Consider the following 15,800-nt stretch of genomic DNA (forward strand, 5'->3'; position numbering starts at 1 on the left):
TGATAGCTACCGCCTTCATCTCAGCTGGTTGGTTTCAAGGGTATGATGTCAGATTTATGATTTGAGTTTTACAATGTCCAGAACCTCCCACAGTAACTTTAGCTAAAATCCAGTTTTGCCATAAATGGCACATTTGTACAGTTGGGGCCGTCTAACAAATTACAAAAGCAGGTTACATATGTTATGGAGAACATGCCAATCCAACTCTACAATTTGTAAGAGATTGTTTTGCCCTTCTAATCATTTTTTGGCATTTTTAGCGTGACATATTCAGCCTAAAATTCTATAACTTTACCCGTGTATATGGATTATCATCAGGCATGTCAGTTTTTATTTTTACATTGGCATCATGTACACTTTCTGTAGAATACCCAATTCTCTGCCACTTCTGTCCCCTGCCTGGCAGTGAAGGCTACAACGTCTTAAATTAAAACCCACAAAATTACATTAAAACTGTGAACTTTTTACATTCCTGCGAATTTCTGTTGCAAAAATAACCGTCATCAAATTTTCTTAATAAAACAGTCTTTTGAAACAAATGGGTATCCTTTGTCCTTCACTGGGACCATTTTTTTCTCTTCAGCTACCTCCATCTGTCACTTAAGCCCAGTGTGGGAAGGGGTATTCCCAGTTTGATTGAAGGTTTATGACCGCTTCCACTTTACAAGTTGGTGTCCTGGAGCTTCCATTATAAGAGGCCTCAGCCCAGACGAAAGTCTGCCAAAGTAGCACTAATCACTTGGGTGTTCTAGCATCTACGATGAGGGTCCTTCTGTTGCTGGCAACCCCCAAGCAGAAACCGGTTTGGGCTGATTTCCCCCACTGCAACCAATGCAATTTAATTCCTTATTTTATTTATTTTTGTTATAAATCAGAATATGCATACACCTTTAAACAAGTATTTTTCTTAGTTTGCAAAAATACATTTTAAACGTGTGGTGACTACATTTTACAGGCAAATTCGATTGTTTCCTTCCATCTGAATCCCCACATTGTTTTGTAGCTATAGTTAGCTTCTGGTATGCAGCAATGGGTTAAAACACATATGCACTGACATTGACAAAGGCCCAGAAGCCAGGGCCTTTTTGACACATTGATCCTTGCCATTTTGTAGCCAAAATGTAAAGTGTTTGCTGTGTAGCTGAAGTAAAGCTCCTTTTTATTTCTTCAGGCCTGAACAACAGCCTGTCATTCAGGGATACTGCTCTTGTCGGTTGGAGCACAATGTGAATGTGAATGGGCATGGCAGGGTCTCCTTCATAAAGATATTGTGATGAGGAACACAGGAAAAAGAGCATCAGAGCGGAAACAGAGAATCAGAGGAAAAAGCATCATTTTTAAATGCAATTAGTACCCCGGCGAGAGACAATCAGAATGCAACAAGCATTCTGATTGGCTCTTGCCAGGTCCCTACCCGACATCATTTTTAAATGTAAATATTTCCCTTTTTCAATGGGAACTTTGGGCTTGCAGCAAAGCAGCACTCTTTCACTCCCCTTCCTTTGTACATGTAAGAACGCACTGGCAAGCTTTCTCAGTGTGCCCCCTTGTTCCATCCTGTCCAATTTGTGCTGGGCAAGATGGTGCAGCCATCTTTTTGTAGCTGAAAACAGAGTTTTGGTGTGAGGCAATGGTGCTCACAGGAGCCAGAGCAGCCATTTTGCTGCTTCTGCTGAAGTGCAGCTTGGTTATGAAAGGGAGTACAGCTGAGTGGGTAAATATATCCCACAGGAGACGTTGGAGGTAGAGGCAAGAAGCAAGGAGGAGAGGTCAGCCACCTCAGAAAGGACAGGGCCACCTGGCCAGGCAGCCTGTAGAGAGTGCCCACAGTAAGAGAGAGTCCAGGAGAGAAGGAGAGCCTGCAGACCAGGTATTCAAAGGAGGAGTATTGTTGCATTGGAATGATAGAAGCAGGGATCCACTCTGGGAAAATCGAGGCAACACACCCGCACCGCGACGGTTGGTTCTGGGTTTGGAGAGGATCTTGTAGCCATTGGGAAGGAGAGTGTCGAAACTTGTGACAGAGCTGGCCATGAACAAAGTCTTGGTGAGACCGAGTACATCCAAATAAAGCTCTTCCAGGAGATGTCAGAGGTCAGAGGAGTGTTTGACAGCTGAACGAGGGTTGAGAGAAGCGACGTGGAGCATGTTGTCATATTTGAAGGATTTATGGGGAGGGGTACAGGCCAGAGGTACACGCTGCGGAAGTGTTGGAGGTGCCCGAGGATGGGCAGAGGAGGAAGGAAGAGAAGGCAGGGTAGTCAGAGAGGGAGAAGAGAATGCCAGACGGTGGGAAGAGGAGGGAGGCAACAGGGTGTCCAGAGAAGCATCAGTGGGTGCAGAAGAGGTGGCAGAGGAAGTAGGCAGCAGCGGAGCCAGAGAGGGGTAAGAAGGCATAGCAGGAGATGAAAGGAAGTTGATAAGGCACGGGAAGTGTCTATCAAAGAGGAGGGGATTGACCTGAGGCCCCTAGACCAAGACAGTTCCATTTAAGTAGACATTAATGATGGTCTTAGTTGATAGGAAGGGGGCCAAGAGGGCCTCCCACTGTGTGCCACCATTAATGTGGGAAGAGGAAAAAGGAGAGAGAACAGAGACCATATGGGGGTCCATAGGCCTGAAGAGGGAACAACAAAAATGATGTCTTTAAGGGTCTGTCTGGAGGAAGCTCTGGTATAGACATCAGCAATAGGGAGGCCTGTGTTGGGGACCAGGATGTCCCCTTTTAACTTCTTCCTGCGAGACTTAGTGAGAGGGATAGGATAGTTGATAGAAAAGTAGGGGAGGGGGTAGGGGAGTGCACACAGAGGGAGCAGACAAGATAGAGGCACCAGGGGGATACGAAATTGAGGTGGGCACAACAAAGAACAAAAACAATGGACCTACAAATCAGATGCACTACCGAACCATCAGAAAGAAAAGAGCACAACTGGGAACCTAGAAGTAGAGAATGCAGATGTAGTACAGAACCAAGGTAAAGTACAAAGCACAAAAGGGAACCTGGAAGTAAAGAAAGCAGATGCAATACAGGACCAAAAGCAAAACACAGAGGTCAGCAGGGAACCTAGAAGTGAAGAATGCAGGCAATTGTAATGTAATGCCACAAACCGTGGATAGCAACACAATATCAAGAACCGTGGAGAGCAAACACAAAGTCAATACAATCAACAATACAGTCAACAAGGCACAGAACACAACAGGAACCTAGAAGAGGAATGCAGGCAATGCAAAGTAATTGCATTAAAACAGTGGAACACGGGACAGTGTCAGAATTGTGCTTTTGAAACCCCAATTGAAACTATCTTCATTGCGCTACTAGGCACTGCTTTGGCACAACATGGGAGTCCCATTTGGCAGGTGCAGAAGATGACCAGGATGAACACGATGACAGCTACCAGCATCTTCACAAGGCCTCCTAGCCAGGATGGAGACCAAACAAAGGTGATGTCAAATCAATCCTCCCCTTTGAGACCAGCTTATTTTTTTCATGCGCACTCACACACTGTGTACTGCCGTTATTATATGACACAATGATCCATTTCCCGCATCGTGAGTCACAAATGTGCAACGGAAATCCCCAATTCTTCAGCACACGCCTCCTTCCATTGCTGTCAGCAGATCGAGGACGTAGCGGTACTATATCGTCATCAACCTTACGGCATGCAGCTCAAACTTTAGGATGTTGAACCCATGCTCAGTGTCATTTGCCAACTAGACCAGTTCCCAGCGTACTATCTGCAGACATTTTGCATTGGCTGCTGCCTGTACGTCGGGTGGCAAGAGTGAGGTGAAAAGGTTTCAGCTGAACAGAACAATCGGTATTCTTCAGGGATTTCCCCAAGCAATGCGTATGAGTCTGTTAATAGATAGTTTGATGATCTCTTTTTCCTTCACAATTTCTCATGCTTTCTTTTTCCAGGGAGGATGCAAAATTCTGGTTGCGGCACTGGGTTCTGTTCCTCAAATGCAGGAGAAGCTGTTGGGGCTCTGCCAGGTATTGGCCCCCCTTTCAAGTGTTCTTCTTGGATTACTAGTAGCACTGCGTGCAGCGTGACCAGCGAACAATAGATCCTCCATGATGGTGGAGGTGCAAGTATGCTAGTTGGCCACATACCCAGTAGTAATCTATTTCTGCTGCAGGTCTGAGATGAGGAGAGCTTGTTGCACTTCCATTTGAACTGATAAAAGTAGTTCCTTCGATGTGGAAGCAAAATTCAAATGTGTCTTCTCGATACACGTTCACTGGTTTCTCTATCACTGCAATCCATATCAATTTCGCAATGTGCTCTGTCCAAATTTGTGCTTAGGTTGCATACACTCGGGTCAGGAATTCCTCCTTGTATCCTAATAGTCCTTCTGCCAGACAAGTAAGTGTGGTTTCTTGCCATTTGCTGTTTGTATATTTGAGTCCTTCAATGACCATGCTGCAGGCATTTAATGTCTCTCAGGTTTTCGTAAGGATAAATAAAGAGCACCTGGCAGAGTCCTGATATGCCCAGGAGGGTACCTGTATGCGAAATGCTAAAAATCAGGGTGAGAGATCCATAGACAGCTGTCTAGTTCTGAAGCTATTTTATTTTGCCTCAAAAACGATTTTGCACAGATTAATATATTTAAACATTTACACGACTTTCGATAAGCACGAAAGTTTTTTGGACAGACATTCCTTTTGCGGGGAAAATATAGGTGAGTATCGTCCTTTTCTATTGTCGAAGAACAATTTCCACAGTGATGCACCAGTATGCAGTACAGGTAAGTAGTGACATAGAATTTTTACAGGGTGCGACCCAGGACTGTGGTAGGTCCGGGGGTACTTAACACAATAGTGAACACAACACTATCTATAAACACATATACACAGGAGTTGTGTCACAAAACATCAACACAGAGGTGTTTCGGCCAAACGGGGCTGAGTGAGAGCCCGAGGTGGTGGTGGCCTTCATCAGGATAATCACTTAGTAGTGGTGCTGTCCGTACAGGTAATCTGTGGGGGAAGGGATAGCTGTCAGGATCTCGGGTAGTAGATGATTCATTTAAATATTAATAAATAATGGCTGATTGGTGCCCAAAAATACACTGGAGGTTTATTTCAATGGAATAGCTTACCGTCTGCTGTGGTGCAGCGGGGACGCTGTGCTGGGAGTCCTGTTGTGGGTGCCGGACTCTTGGAAGCATGTCAGCATGTGACATGGAAGGACTCGTGAAATTCGGGTCACTAAGGCAAATTAATATAGCCTTGGGTCTCAAGGAGCTGTGAAAGAGAAGGAATGTATGCCGTTATCTTTACACTCGGGGGACCGTGTCTAATCTAAAGCATGGACCAAAATACATCCAGCGAGGGATAGTGTGGTACGTGTTGGACCAAGAGCTAGGGACTCCAGTGGTGAGGGTGTCTCCAAGAAGTGGTGCAAGCCTAATGATGGTTGGGCTATCTGTTACAACCGCTGCCGTAAGCAGGGAACAAGTGTGAATGCTACTGTGAACTAAGGGCTAGGAGGTGCCGCTAAATATAGCCCAAGGTTTATTAAAAGGTTAAAAACTCTCTCAAAGCGAGCGTGGTGGGCCGGGCAGTGACACGTTAGAGTATTGTGCTCGTGTATAATGGTGATAGCCTGGAGGAACCAGTGTGGTCGTGGTGAGGGCCCATGCAGGGGACGGTGTCCACAAAGGATTGCACATAAAAACAAGTATATTCAAGATGGAAATCACTAGCTGCCAAACCCGTGGTTTCAAAATTGCAGTTCTACTCAACGTGGTTATTCTAAAGCTGAAATGCCCGTGGTAAATTGGAAGAGCAAGGTGAAGATGGAGATGGAGTAAACAGCTTAGGCACCAGCTCTCCCAACTTGTCTCACTGGGTTTGTACGATCCTTTTGGCTCCTCACGCACTGAATGTTTATACAGTCATGTTTTCAGTCATTTCTGCCATGGTAATACATCTGCACACCGCGGCAGCGCTTCAGCTTTAGAAAAAGTGCTTTTTCTATCACTGTGTTGGTGGCGAGTGACCTCCATCTTCAGCTTGCTCTTCCAACTTACCACAGGCATTTCAGCTTTAGAATAACCATGTTGAGTAGAACTGCAATTTTGAAACCACGGGTTTGGCAGCTAGTGATTTCCATCTTGCATATACTAGTTTTTATACCCAATCCTTTGTGGACACCGTCCCCTGCATGGGCCCACACCACGACCACACTGGTTACTCCGGGCTATCACCATTATACACGGGCACAATACTCTAACGTGTCACTGCCCGGCCTACCACGCTTGCTGTGAGAGCGTTTTTAACCTTTTAATAAACCTTGGACTATATTTAGCGGCACCTCCTAGCCCTTAGTTCACAGTAGCATTCACACTTGTTCCCTGCTTGCGGCAGCAGTTGTAACAGATAGCCCAACCATCATTAGGCTTGCACCACTTCTTGGAGACACCCTCACCACTGGAGTCCCTAGCTCTTGGTCCAACACGTACCACACTATCCCTCGCTGGATGTATTTTGGTCCATGCTTTAGATTAGACACGGTCCCCCGAGTGTAAAGATAACGCATACATTCCTTCTCTTTCACAGCTCCTTGAGACTCAAGGCTATATTAATTTGCCTTAGTGACCCGAATTTCACGAGTCCTTCCATGTCACATGCTGACATGCTTCCAAGAGTCCGGCACCCACAACAGGACTCCCAGCACAGCGTCCCCACTTCACCACAGCAGACGGTATGCTATTCCATTGAAATACACCTCCAGTGTATTTTTGGGCACCAATCAGCCATTATTTATTAATATTTAAATGAATCATCTACTACCCGAGATCCTGACAGCTATCCCTTCCCCCACAGATTACCTGTATGAACAGCACCACTACTAAGTGATTATCCTGATGAAGGCCACCACCACCTCGGGCTCTCTCGCAGCCCCGTTTGGCCGAAACGCCTCTGTGTCGATGTTTTGTGACACAACCCCTGTGTATATGTTTATAGATAGTATTGTGTCCACTATTGTGTTAAGTACCCACAGACCTACCACAGTACTGGGACGCACCCTGTAAAAATTCTATGTAACTATTTACCTGTACTGCATACTGGTGCATTACTGTGGAAATTGTTCCTCGACAATAGAAAAGGATGATACTCACCTGTATTTTCCCTGCAAAAGGAATGTCTGTCCAAAAAACTTTCGTGCTTATCGAAAGTCGTGTAAATGTTTAAATATATTCATCTGTGCAAAATCGTTTTTGAGGCAAAATAAAATAGCTTCAAAACTAGACAGCTGTCTATGGATCTCTCACCCTGATTTTTAGCATTTCGCTCTCAGGTTTTTGTTACATTGCAGAGGATCTGGATCAATGATCTCTAGTCATACTCTGTGTGCCTGGAAGGTGCCTCTAATCCTACATAGCGCAAGATGAACCAGTTCTGTGGTACTAATACCTTAGGTGCCCCTGACACGTGTGGGATTAGTGAACAGACGTAGCAACTGCCATTTGCTGTTTCCCTTCCTAACACAATCATGTCTGTGTACCAGCTATTCGACATTTCCGGATATCATACATCCTTAATGGCATCAAGGCCAAGCCTGTGGTAGGTGACGTATGTCACCCTTCCTGCTTGCCGTTTCCTTCTTTTAGATAATTCGAAGGATTATCGAACACTAAGTCATGATAAATGCTTATGTTATGCAAAACATTTTCAAAAATAAATGGAAAAAGGTGTTCTAATATCATGCTCATTTTCTTACTAATATATGCAGGTGCACTTTTTGATTTGTTATAGTTGTTATTGTGCTTGTTACTGATTCTGCACATATTTACAGTTCTGTTGGTGGTGTTTGTAAATGTTCTCCCCCCCTCCTCTTTTATATGAGCTCTGCATATAAAAGAAGCTCCACAGTAAATTCCAAGTGCAAACATCAAAATAACAAATAGTGCTGCACTAAAATGCAGTCCACATGTATATGAATAGGAACATCTAGGGACAGTTTGATAGCTAACATTGTTTCTAGTGTAAATAGATATATCCAATGGTGTTGGGTCTATTGTTTTGCTTGTGTTATTCCATATTTATTATATAATTGATCATATTTGTTAGTTGGTAACCATACTATAGTAACTGGCTGAATTGATATTTGGACCCGAGGCGGGATAGCAGAGACATGGGTACGGACTCAGGGTGGTTGTGTGCTGGTTGGGGGTGCCCTACGTAGATCTGAAAGATTTATCCAATAGTAGAGTCCCTTCACTTCTACAGCAAGAGGTGTTGAGAAATTGAATTCGTATGGGCCATGCAACCTGCGTTTGTTCTGTTTTCTGACAAAACTATGCACGTAGATCATTTCTCCGAGGCAGGAGCGGTTGGGTAGGCTGGGAGCTTGCCACTGCTGTGTGTGTGGTACCTGTTGTGTCCTCTGTCCAGGGCCATACAATTTGTCATGAGATGCATTTAATGGCACGTGTTGGAGTTGTCAAATACTCTTTCAATTCCTCACCTAGGACTGCTGCTGCCTTATGGGCATCTGATTTTCTTTTGACCTGTCAAAATATGGGTGTGTTTATGTGCTGACCAGTTACCACTTCATGGGGTGATAGATGGTGGTCCTTGTTAGGTTGTGTCCGTAAACTGAGGAGGGCCAAGGGTACACAGTTCTTTTTTAATATGGTGCATAGCTTAGACAGTTTGCTCTTGAGCAGGCCGTTGATCCTCTCCGCAAAGCTGCTGGCTTGGGGTGATAAATTGAACACATCTGGTGCTTAATCCTGAGTAGCACTGTGATCTCTTTAAAGAGTTCATTGAAATAATGTGTGCTTTTATCGGACGTTAACACATCGCACACACCCCATCTGGGGAACACTTGACAGACAAGGAATTTAGCAGCACATTTGGCATATGTGTATGCACAAGGACCTACCTCGACCCACCGTGAGAAGGGGCAGACCACAACAATCAAGTACCACAACCCATTGGATCTTACACCCATGTTGGCTTAATCTATGTGTAGCTCGCGCAACGGCTCAATAGGGTGGGGCAAGGTGCCTCAATAAGGTCCTGAGCATCATCTCTGCTAAAACCTTTAGTGGTGCAATGTACAATCATGTTTGTGAGGTGCTCCTGGACATTGGGGACAAACCAATCTACCTGTATGTCTGCTGCAATGTGTTGTTTTGAGCTGTGGGTGGGGTGATGAAGTTGGTCAAAAGGTATTGCTATTAACTCCTATTGCATTACTGCTTTACCAGAGTATTCTTGGAACCATAACAAATCTGTCGGGGACTGTTTGCACCCTCTTTTGGACCACATTTCTTTTTCTTCACTTGGTGCATTGCAGCTTGATGAGCTGCGCTACAGGCAATGCTTTGTACTGTGTGTCTTGATGGTTGTGTGTTGGTGTCATCCGGCCATACTCGAAATTACTGGGACAGGAAGATAAGCCACCATTCTGGCCGCAGCATCCACAGAAGTGTTTCCCAGTGAAATTTGGTCTATGTTATTGGTGTGGGTGGCACAATTTGACAACCGCCACCACAGAGGCGTGAGACAACGTGGAAATCAAGGTAACTAGCAGTACAGCATGTTGTACTGGGAACCTTCTGTTCTCCGAAAACCGCTTCTCTTCCATCATGACAACCCGACATACAGGGTTGTAGTGAGGTATGTCTAGATGGTCTGAAAAGATGGTCATGTGGCAACCTTGTGAGGCATGTAGCGCTTAGTTGAGTGCCACAAGCTCGGCTGCTTGGGCCGATTAAAGCATGGGTAGTCTTTTCATCACTAGTTTTTCATATTCTCCTCCTTTGAGGTGCACTTCTGCCGCGCCTGTATGCCTTTGTCCTCTCTCTTGATCAATTGTCGCTGACCCTTCAACAAAGAGCATCTCCCCTCCTCCAAATGGCTATCCCGTGCATTAGGGATGTCATCCTCCTCTCCTTCATATGTGGCACAGTCATGTATTTCCAAATCTTCGTCTCTGCATACTTCTGTCAGAAAAGTGGCAGGGTTCACCGTTTTCCATTGCAAAACATGAATGTTTGGGCTTGATAGGATAATCTCATATTCTGACTCTCTCTGTGTTGTCAGGGTAGATTTTGATCTTTCCAAAATAGTGAATACTGAATACTCCACATACAAAGTAACTGAGCATCCCATTAGGATTGTGGAACTTTTCTCGATTGTCAACAGAGCCGTAGCAAGTGCTTGTTCGCACGCGAATCGACCTTGCATAACTGAGCCGAGTGTACCACTGTAATAGGCCAGTGGCTTGTGGCCCATTGTACTTTTCTGGGTTAGCACAGCAGTCATAAGTTTGCCTTTTGAATGTGAGAATATGTCAAATTATTGGGTGTAGTCTGGGGTGGCAAGAACTGGTTCTGTGGATATTACCTCCTTTAAATCATTGAAATTTTGTATCATGTCTGCGCTCCATTCAATTTTGTGATTGCCCTGCTGTGTTTCTTTGAAGACCTGCAGGAGTGGCTTTGTGTACATTGCATAGTTTAGAGTCCATGTTCTGCAGTAATTGCACAACCCTAGGAATTTTTGCATGTCCTTGACTGTCACAGTTCTGGGTGTGTCTGGTACTATTTTCTTGCCGTTCGCTGATATTAATTCACCCAAGTACAGCACTTCCTGCTAGCAATACTGGCGTTTGGCACTATCAACCTTGTACCCCTTGTAGGACAAAAGTTGGAGTAGAGTGATAGAGTCTCTTCGGTACTTCTGCTCACTGTCTCTACACCCAATCAATGTACTGGATGAGTATGCTGGGCACTTGGATTTTACCTAAGTGAGAGTGTAGTATTCTGTTAAAGATGCTTTGGCTTTCGCAATAACCTTGGGGCAAAGGAGTGTGTTCGTAGTGCTTCCCGCTATGGGTAAAGGCTGTGAGGTACTGTGAGTCAGGGTGCAAGGGTATCAAATAGAATGCGTTCTTCAGATCTACCACTGTAAAATGGGTCGCTTCTTTGGGGATACTACACGAACTGGAGGCCGGGTTTGGAGCCACAGGAAATTCTTTCTGTACCACATCATTTAGGGGGTGTAAATCTTGGATCATTCTCCAATTGTCCTTGTTGCCTTTTTGATAGGGTAGATCACTGTGTTGCATGGTGAGGTGGATGACACAATTATCTCTTTATTGAGCAGGGCCTGTATTGTGTCCTTTATTCCCTCCTCCACCTCTCTTGATAGTGAGTGCTGGTTCACCTGGTGTAATACTGCTCCAGCCTTCAGTGTAATTTGTAGGGGGGGGGTCACTTCTTTTAAAGCCCAATGTCCTGTGGGTTGGTGGTCCACAACTGGGCGGGCAATGCTCCAAGTCTGCCTCAATGAAGGGAGACAATGCCACAATGGCCACCAGGGGGCACTGCACCCTTCTGTACTGCATCATGATCTGACAGGGGATTCTAAAATGATCTATCCATCACTGTCATTCTTTTCAAAAAGCTGTGGATGTGTTACCTCCTTCAGGGGTATGGTGGGATCGATACAAAGCCACTGTAAGCCACTCGCACACTTGTGTGCGAGTGGCACACAAGTGTGCGACTCGCACACTTTCCTAGCACAACCACTCTTTTTGCAGATACCACAAACCCTTGTAGGTCTAGGGACAGTATTGTACCCGCTGCCAATTCTGGGGACACTACAGGGATTAAAACGAAATCCGTTGGCACTCTCCAACTGCCCTTGTCAATTTGTGGCACCGCCTGCACAAGTACTGTTATGCTGTAAATAAACATGTCTCGGTCTACAGGTAATCCGCGACCACTACCTCACCTGCCATCATGTGTGTTATCATCATCGTTCTCATTGAGCACATCCCTGGCGTGGCACAGACAATACTGTGATCAGTAAATGAGATTGTCATGTTCATCATGCTGAGCAGCTCTCGGCCAAGGAGGTTGACAGTAGAACTCTCGGAGTACAATAGGGGAGCACGTATCACCCTCCCCCCTACGTTCACATGCACATCTGTAGTGTATGGAACCATAGAAATAGCCCCAGAGAATACCTGCATGTCGAGAGTTTTGCCAGATAACAGGAAGTGCCCTTCATTGATGCCTGATTTTTCATCGCCCGAATCAACCATAAAAATGCATTGCTTATTTCCTATATCTGCCCCACCAAGGGTTCCGCTTTAGGATTAAGCGTTGTTGACAGGACCCGACACTGTTCTCTGTGGGCTGTCCTAATCAGGATATGTATTTGTCATGAGAAATGAGAAGGGACGTCCCCCCCACCACAGCTGTGCCTTGAAACGGGGTGACTGTACCATTCGGCATTCCATTAAATTACTTTGTGCCACCTGCTTGTTGAAAAGTGTTCTCGGGTACATATTGTTGCATCGCTTGCTGTTGCTGCTGCAGCAAGGGTGGGCCTGGGATCTGTGGCTGCAACTGTGTGTGTGCCTGATGTATTTTGTGGGGTATGGAGGTCATTCTTGGTGTCGGCCCTTGGAGTGGGGCCCTGAGCTGGTGGACCATAATTATGTTGACCATAACTGTACCCCATCCCCTGTCTGCTCCTACACTTCCCTGAAAAATGCCACCATTGTCCACAGTTCCAACAATGTAAAGACCCCATTCCTCCCCCTCTGGCTCCCAGTCCTCCAAATCCCCCTCCCCTCGACCCTCAGAACCCACCTCTTCCTCACTGCTGTCCTCCTTGCCACTGTGGGCCGGGGTACTGTGTATTTCCACCCCACTGTCCTTGTCCTCCTTCCGACCACAGTGCAGCTATTCTAGCATTTGGGAAATTCAGGGTGTATCCTGCCACTTCTGTCTGTGCTGGTGCCGATATTGATGCCTCCACAGAGACCTTAGCTCATGTGTTTTGTACTAATTTCACTTTCTCTGCCTTCCACCTCTGAGCCATTTCCTTGTCACACTCCTTGATTCTTCTCCAATGGTGTACTATTATGCTCTGTATTTCAGGCCACCCCTTTGCTTCAACACCCACAATTGTGTCTAGTTTCTTTTGCAACTCTCTGGGTAGGCCCTTTTAAACAATGAAGTAGAAAAAGGGTATTGATTGATTGATCCCATGAATTACCCGCCTCCGCTCTCCGCATCTCGGGAACGCTAATAATGAATTGGGCGGGGTCTTCATCATTGCTCATAGTGCATTGCATGATAGACTTTAAGTCGGGTGTGTCAGGGAATGCCCGCCGTAGTGCGTCCCATACCTGTGCTTGAATCTTATTACATCATGTGCATCGTTTCCCAGAGTCACTCCCGGGTACCCCGCTTTCACCCACACCTCCCCAGCCTGATCTCCAATCGTTGCCACCAATAAGCTCTTTATGTTGCTGCTTTTCAAATGCATAAATCCACTTGCCAGCACCCACCGTAAGGGGTGGGAGTGCCTTTATCAAATGTTTTAATCCATTTGTGCCAATGGCACATAGTGTGGTCTGCCGGTACCCTTATGTATAAGGGGCATCTGCATCCTCAGACTATCCCCATCAGTCCTTTTCCCACGTCCTCTCTTCTTTGACACTGCCATCTTGCCAAACCTGCACCTTAACCTGCCCTCCCACAAACTCCTCACCCGAGGTGTTTGCTCAGGTGCTTGTTATGCCTCCTCATCCTTATCATCTTCATACTCATCAAATGTACTCCACCCATCCTCCTCTCCTCAAAATGCTCACACCATAGGCTGTCTGCCATCTTGTCTCCTTCTGCTTCCTTCTCTATGTGCATCCTTTTTATAGCTGTGTTATCAACCCTGAACAATAAATCTCCTGCCTTCCACCCGTCGGACCCTTGCTCTGCTGGCTTATCGGTCTTTACTTCAACCTGTGTTGCACTCCATCAATTCAATTCTGTTCGTGCTGCTGCCAAAGCCACTTCTAGTTCTCTTGTATTGATATAGGCATGCGCTGGTACTTCTGAAGCGGACACATACGGGGTGGTCGGACTGTAGATCGGATTGTGTAACCTGCTGCAGGGGGAGCTGTCAATGGATATATTCCCCCATGCTGTTCTGGTGCCCTACCCTCATTTCCTGTACAGTCATCAGTGCTTTAACATTGCGCTTTTCCTCCCCCAAGAACTTCTGTGCCTTCAAACATTTTCCACAGATCTAATATATCTTTCCTTTTTTGTAATTGTCTCCCCTTATACTTAGCTTTTTAAAATGAAATAAGGGGTTCTAAGATTCCCTTGTTATGGGATCCCTGCTCTGGTCATGAGCGGGGCATCCCCCCTCCTCTTGTCTCTATCCCCCACTGTTTGTGGTATATCTCAATTCTGGCCCAATACAATGGCAGGGCCTTACAGATATGCTCTCTGGGTATCTCTCCACCAGTTGTAATATTCTATGCCTATGCTAACGCACCACGCACACTGCTGCTGTTCTTCAAAATCGTCAGTCCGTCATCTCCTCCCTCCCCACAAAAAGTCAAAAACCATTTCTCCCAACCCCTCCTTATCTCACACTCCACGCACTGACCTCACACCAATAATCCTAAAAAACGCCCCTATGCAGGCCTCCTCCCTATACAATAAAACATGAACAAAACAAATAACAAGCTAAAATAAAAACTACTGCTATTCCCAAGCCCACTAATTATGCGGGGTTCCTATTTATTTCCCTTTTTCCTCTGTTATACAATGCTTGTGCTACCACCTTCTCCCCTCTCCCGGGAGGCTCCCTACCATTCCTTTTTCCTTTCCTTAATATTCTCCTTAAAAAATGAATAATGCCAGAAAATTAAACAAACCATACCCACAACACACCAACAATTTCACTCTCTGCGCATTCATGCTCTTCACACTCTTCCATACATCCGTCCCCTACTTGTTATCACTTCCACTTCCACTTGCAAGTCTATACGCACGTGTGTGTGTTCACCTGAACTCCTCCATCACAGGGTTCCACCAACACTGGCCTGCACTCTCCTTGGAGCCACGCCCCACTCCAAACGGCCACTGGGGAATACGTGTTTTTTTGGGACTGGTCGCTGTAGCTGGGCATGGCCCCTTCTGAGAATCTGCCTTGACACCTCTGCAGGTACGGGGGGCACTGGGATCACATCGGGGTCACCAATTGAAAGTACTCCCCTAAACGCTTACATCAGAAAAAATACAACCCACTAGGGAAAAAAAGCTGAGATATTCTTTCAAGGATAACAAGTTTGAATTATACAAAAAAATGGGTGTGTCTGCAAAGAACTCTGCTGCTCAGGAACATGCTGAGCAAAAACGGTGCAAGCAAGAGCTTAAAAGAGAGCACAGCATCATTGATATACAGTGAAAGCTTGGGCGGCTGGCTGGTGCAACCCTATGCATGGTCAGCCTACCCAAAGAGAAGCCAGACCATTGGCCTTAGCCCCGTCTGTCCGTCTTCCATCACGTGGGGTCAGCTGGGCTCATCGTATCCAGGAAACCAAGGTCGAAAAGACAATTAAATATATGATTCTACCAACGCTCCTCTATTACTAACCCTTACTTTTGAACTATAATGTATCCCACCATGCACCTTGCATTACTAATCATGCCATGCCATTGCAGAGTACAGATAGGGTGACCATTCTTTTATATCTTTTATGATTGTCTGGTTTATGGTCGGTGGCCTGGTGTCAGCTGGTATCTTGGAATTCAGGGGTCTTGAGACTCCGACAGTTTTAGGGGTTATAACTTGTAGTTGCCTGAGTGAGGGTCAGAGGCGTGCTCATGCCTGGCTGTGATAGCAAATAGTGAGGTGCCTAACACCATCTCATGGCCTTGCAGGAAACATTCTTTCTCAGGATCAATGTATTACAACAGATTTAGAACAAAGGAGTGTTTCGGTGGAAATCAACAGCCTGGGTCTC

At 45.8% G+C, this 15,800-nt stretch overlaps 1 protein-coding gene across 1 annotated transcript in view; it reads right to left on the reverse strand.

Annotated features, from left to right (window-relative positions):
- Positions 1-15,800, reverse strand: part of ABCC8 (ATP binding cassette subfamily C member 8) — a 1,583,626-nt gene that overhangs the window by 367,101 nt on the left and 1,200,725 nt on the right. The window lies entirely within an intron of this gene.

The sequence above is a fragment of the Ambystoma mexicanum genome, chromosome 11 (genome assembly GCF_040938575.1).
Source record: "Ambystoma mexicanum isolate Mex_15411 chromosome 11, UKY_AmexF1_1, whole genome shotgun sequence".
NCBI lineage: Eukaryota > Metazoa > Chordata > Amphibia > Caudata > Ambystomatidae > Ambystoma > Ambystoma mexicanum.